We start from the raw sequence: 5247 nt of genomic DNA, 5'->3' as shown, positions 1-5247 counted from the left end.
GATTTGTGTCTGTACTTTCATGTGGGTGCAATAAAAATGTCTTCTTAAAGAAAACCTCTCGGGAGACTTGGGTGGCTCAGTCGTTAAGCATCTGCCTTCGGCTCAGGTCGTGATCCCAGGGTCATGGGATCGAGCCCCGCGTTGGGCTCCCTGCTCTGCGGGAAGCCTGCTTCTCCCTCTCCCACTCCCCCCTGCTTGTGTTCCCTCTCTCGCTGTGTCTCTCCCTGTCAAATAAATAAATAAAATCTTTAAAAAAAAAAAAAAAGAAAAGAAAACCTCTCTTAGGGAGTGACCAGTGTTTCTTACCCCATGAGCTTCCCTCATCTGGATTCCTGTGGCTGCCACCTTGCCTGGGGCCCAGAGGTCCCAGTGTCCTTTCTCCAGCAGAGGATGGGACATCTCTGATCCCTATGACATGCCCCTCATCTTGGCCTGCAGGGACCATGGCATTTACCAGAAGAACATTTGAATTCTCTGCCCCCACGGCGAAGAGCTGCTACCTCTTCCTTGAAACCGGGCACTTTTGGCTGAGCATATGAATGAGGTCCCTTCCTTGATCCCTCCACCCCACCCCCGATTTCCTAGAGAGTAAAAGTTTCACTGTGGGGACATGATTTAAATTCAGATTGGCTTCAGACTGCCCCAGACCTGGGAGCCAAATCCCTGGTTCAGTCAACTCTGTTTATTCATTTCTGAGTAGAGGGTATTAGGGAAGCACCGAGAATCTTCTCCTGAGCTCAGCTCTCCCGGGACTCGGAGCCTTTCCTGATGAGATGCGAGGTCTGCCTGCCTCCCACCCATAGTCCATGCTCCAAGGACCCCAACCTCTTGAAAGGGAGGAGACACTTTTTCTTGCTCCGTGATAAAAGTCACACTATAGAGAGACAGAGGCAGGCAGTGCTTATGAAGCCCCCTGGGGGGGAGGGGGGAGCTTATGTATTTAGATACACTTTAAAATGAAGATGGGAACATGCAGTACGCAGTACAGTACGATAGCTTTGAACATTTCTGCACGCCTTTGGATACTGTTCTGCAACAAGGACAGAGTGATTCCGGGGGAGAAGGTGCCCCAGCCAACTACCCCCTCCCCCTACCCCCCCCCCCAGACACCCACAGAAGAGCCGCGGTGGCTGCAGACGCTATCCAGGTTACTTCCAGCCAGCCCCCCCCCGCCCCGCCCCAGGGAAAACAGCCACTAACAGGGCGTGGGTAGATCTCTTCAGCTGTGGGCCAAACATCACAGGCTCCCTTAGCCCCGGAACCCAGTCTCTAAGCAGATGGACCCTGTTCCCTCGGCTTCTCTTCAGGTGTCACCTTGGGGACTCTGCAGTCTTGCCCTCCTGGCAAGGCAGGAGCTTTTACTTTGCATTCAAAACAGGCTTCCTTCAGCTCTGTGGGGCCAGCGTACTCCAAAGCCCCAAACACTCCCGAGGGAGTGTCCTCAGCCTCTTGACTCTTTTACGCAGAAACCTGTCTTGGTGCCCTGGAAATAGTCACCCTGGTGCCTCTGATAAGCCCTCACAGAGGTGAGAGAAAGTTGCTCCTGACTGTGCCTAGCAAGTGCACTTCAGGCGGAGCCCTGACTGCAAAAGGAAGGCTCGTTTACTGCATTATTACTGTTCCCTAAGCACCGACATGTCCTATTTCTAATTCTCATCAAGGTAGACAGTATGTCCATTATGCAGATGAGGAAACTGAGTCTTGGGCATCGGAACTTTAGTTCCCCTAGGGTCACACAGTGAGTACTTCAGAACGGATTTGAACTCCTCATCTGTCTGACCTGGAGATGGAGAACAGAGGTCAGCAAGTACAGCCTGCCTCCTGGTTTTGTATGGCCCTCGAGGCAAGAATGATTTTTACTTTTTTTTTTTTTTAACGTCAAATGAATGAGTGTGGGGATCTAATGTACGGAATGATGACCACCTGTCAACACCACCACACTGAATACTGGAATTTTTACATTTTTTAACAAAAAAATTAACAATATTTCATGACACATGAAAATGACGTGAAATTCCAATGTCAGGGCCACCAAGTTTTATTGAAATACAGCCATGCCCATTCGTTTACGTCATGGTCTATGGCTGTTCCCACATTATAAAAGCAGACCTGAGTAGTTGTAACAGAGACCTTACCATCTGCCAAACCTAAATATTTGCTGTCTGGCCCTTTACAGAAAGAGTTTGCTCACCCCTAGTCTAGGATCACTTTGGGGGTCAGAGAGAGAATGTTCTGATTCTCTTGGAATCCTAGAGGATTGGAGCAGGCAGGTGTGACTCAATTTCCCCTCCCGATGAGGCCAGCGAAGCCACAGCTGCCCTGAGGAGGGAAGTTCCAGGTAAGTAAGCTGACTGGTATTCATGCTCTCAGTGTGGGCAGCGAGTGGTGGCCTGTGACCACCTTCTTAGAGTTTTCAGGTGCCTTTGTTCCTAGGAGTGAAAGAAACTGAACACATTAATCCTCTGCCCGGAAAAGGAAAAGTGGGTAGTGGGGATGGAATAAACAACCCAAAAGAGGAAAGCGGATATGAGCAAGGGAAGTTAGCTGGCGCCAGGATTTAGGTCTATATGCCATGGCAGTGTCTCCATGAGTGGTAGAGAAGAAGGAGTATCCACCAAAGAGCTGAGGTGATGGGAAGGAAATCCAGTCAGGAAGACTGCACGGCCTGAGCCGCGGCCTGGCTTAGGGTGACAGTGAGAGAGTGTCCTGGGCTCAGAGCGAAACTGGCTTAGAGTGACAACGTTTCAGTCAGCTGAGCTGGGAGGAGCCCAGCGGTGAGGCCAGATTAAGGACCGGAGGCGGCCCAACTCTCCCCGGTTACTTATTTTAAATTAGAATCGTCTTGCCTCTGAGAAATTTAGTCTATTTGTTGCTCCTGACAGGCCCAGCATGGGGACATGGGGACGGGTAGTCACAGGAGTTGACAAGCCCTTTGCCGAGTGCCGGCCCTCACCGTAGGAGGGGCTCCCTGGACACGGGGCCGAGAGAGCCGCATCATTCCCACAAAGACTTGCAAGCAGAGGGAGAGCCAGACAGGCAAACAACTAACTAGAATACACGCATCCCTCTTCGGAGGGAGGACTGGTGAGAGCTTCCTTCCATCCCACACTGTCCATCAGAAAACCCTCTTCCTCTACCTTTCTGGAAAGAACTGTGGCCTTAAGGTCAGTATTTCACATCGGGACGTGGCTGGGGCAGGCCTTCCAACAGCCTCCCCTCCCCAGGAGCTTTCTACACAAATCCCCCACATTCTGGGCACTCAGCATTCCAAAGCCTATGTGCCCCGCACCATGTGGGCACTGGTGATACAGAGACGAGAAACATGATTCCAGTTTCACAAGCTGGGGGTGGCGTGGTGGAGAGGGGCTTGAGGAGCATCTGGTAAACAGATCGTCACTATCACTGAACGATGGTAATTCTTAGAAGAGTCTGTAGCGGCAGGAAGGGCACCAAGGATGTTGTGTCTGTCCTGATTTCCAGGGGAAGGCAAATCCATTCCCTAAATGAATCACTTTCTTCCTAAGAAAGTAGAGAACCCCAGACTTACAAGTCTTTTAAAAAAAAATTTTAAGTACAATCTACCCCCCCAACATGGGGCCCCAACTCATGACCCCAAGATCCAGAGTCATATACTCTATGGACTGAGCCAGCCAGGTGACTGAGGCAACCAGGGTCCCCTCGACTTACACGTCTTAATAGAGTGCGCCACCTTCTGGCCTGGGTCCTGCCTACCTCCCAGCCTGTTTGCATCTGAGGGCCAGGCTCTCTTATGGTATCACACATTTGTGACTGGAAAACAGAATCACTCCTCTCTACCCCTTAGAGGTGCTGGTTGGAGGATCACAAAATCGCTCTTCCACTTTATGATGAGTAATGTTGGGGAAAGCAGAATTTTGAGGCTTCTATCATGGGTAGAGGATTCTAATAAAATCCCACTTTTTTTTTTTAAATGCAGTTAGGGTCAAGATCTGCACAAAATTGGGGATGAGAGGAGTCCGATGCTGTTCTGTATGATAATGTGAAGAAGCACTCCCAATGCAGTTATGTTGCTTTTGGAGACATATTTCTCCACTCCAATCAGGATGTCGATGGTATTGTCTAAAACTAATGGATGTCTCTGACACGTGTGTGTGTGCATACATACAATATTTATCTGCTGGATAGCCAGAAGTAAATCCTTATCACATACCTCACTCTAGTGGGCAAGTCTAGAAGAAAGGGGACTTGGAATGCCAGTGCCCACCCAAAGCTATTGTGCTGATCCCCCTTGTGGTGTGGGGCTAGCGTGAGTAATTCAAATGTAAGGGTGTGGACTGTTGGGGATTACTGCATCCCTTGGTTGGGGGGAGGGGGTGAATGTTCCAGCATGATCAAGTCCTGTGGTAGTAGGTGGGACTTCTCTAGAAAGGAGAAGAGGTTTTATGCTGTGAGAAAGAAATCTCTTGGGAATGGAGTGGTGTCTTTAGGTCTGGCTATCAAGGAAAGAAACTGGAAAAGAAGGGGCTGACAGCTTTTGAAGGTATTTTGGTTTGGTTTGCTTCTTTTTTTTAATGCATTCCTCTTGAACTGTGAGGAGAGTCTTATGAAATTTCCCATTTTACAAATATATTTTTCATTTCTATTACAATACCTTCAGTTCCTCAACCCTTCAGCAAAGTACATTAACAGTCTCGTGATGCTGGTGTGGAAAATGAGAAAATGGAAATCTGGCTGCTTTGTGTTCACAGGTCAACTAACAGCTGGTCAGTGGAAAGGCATCCTGCCAGCCCACTGAGGTCCAAGGTGCAGGAAATTCTGTTGTGCCTGTAGCAAAGCAGGGGAGGTTTAGGGAATAGCCATGGGCAGAGGGAAGGAACTTAAGAGTCAGGGGGGCTTCTGTTGAATGGACAATTCTTGTAAGGCACAGCAACTCCTTCCCAATTTATACTAAAGGTAAGCGACATCTGAAGCAGAGAAAGCTGATGCTTGGATTGTAGATAAAATGCAATCTTTGTGTCAGAAATGCCCTTGTTCCCCACTGTGGTCCAGGGAACTCACTGTCTCCTCAGGCATACAAGGAATCCTGTGTACCTGACCACTGATCATAGCTCTTTCAAAAGAACCTACAGCCCTGTCTGATCAGATCCCCTTCTTTTTGAGGCCCAAATCCTCTGAGGACTCTCTGGGTATATGGTCATTATGTCACCTGTCTCTTCAGACTAATAAGCTCCACTTTTTATTTTGAAAATTCTCTAGAATGCATAATTT

The sequence above is a fragment of the Leptonychotes weddellii genome, chromosome 2 (genome assembly GCF_054177405.1).
Source record: "Leptonychotes weddellii isolate Sample4059 chromosome 2, ASM5417740v2, whole genome shotgun sequence".
NCBI classification, from domain to species: Eukaryota; Metazoa; Chordata; class Mammalia; order Carnivora; family Phocidae; genus Leptonychotes; species Leptonychotes weddellii.
This window is presented reverse-complemented; position numbering follows the sequence as displayed.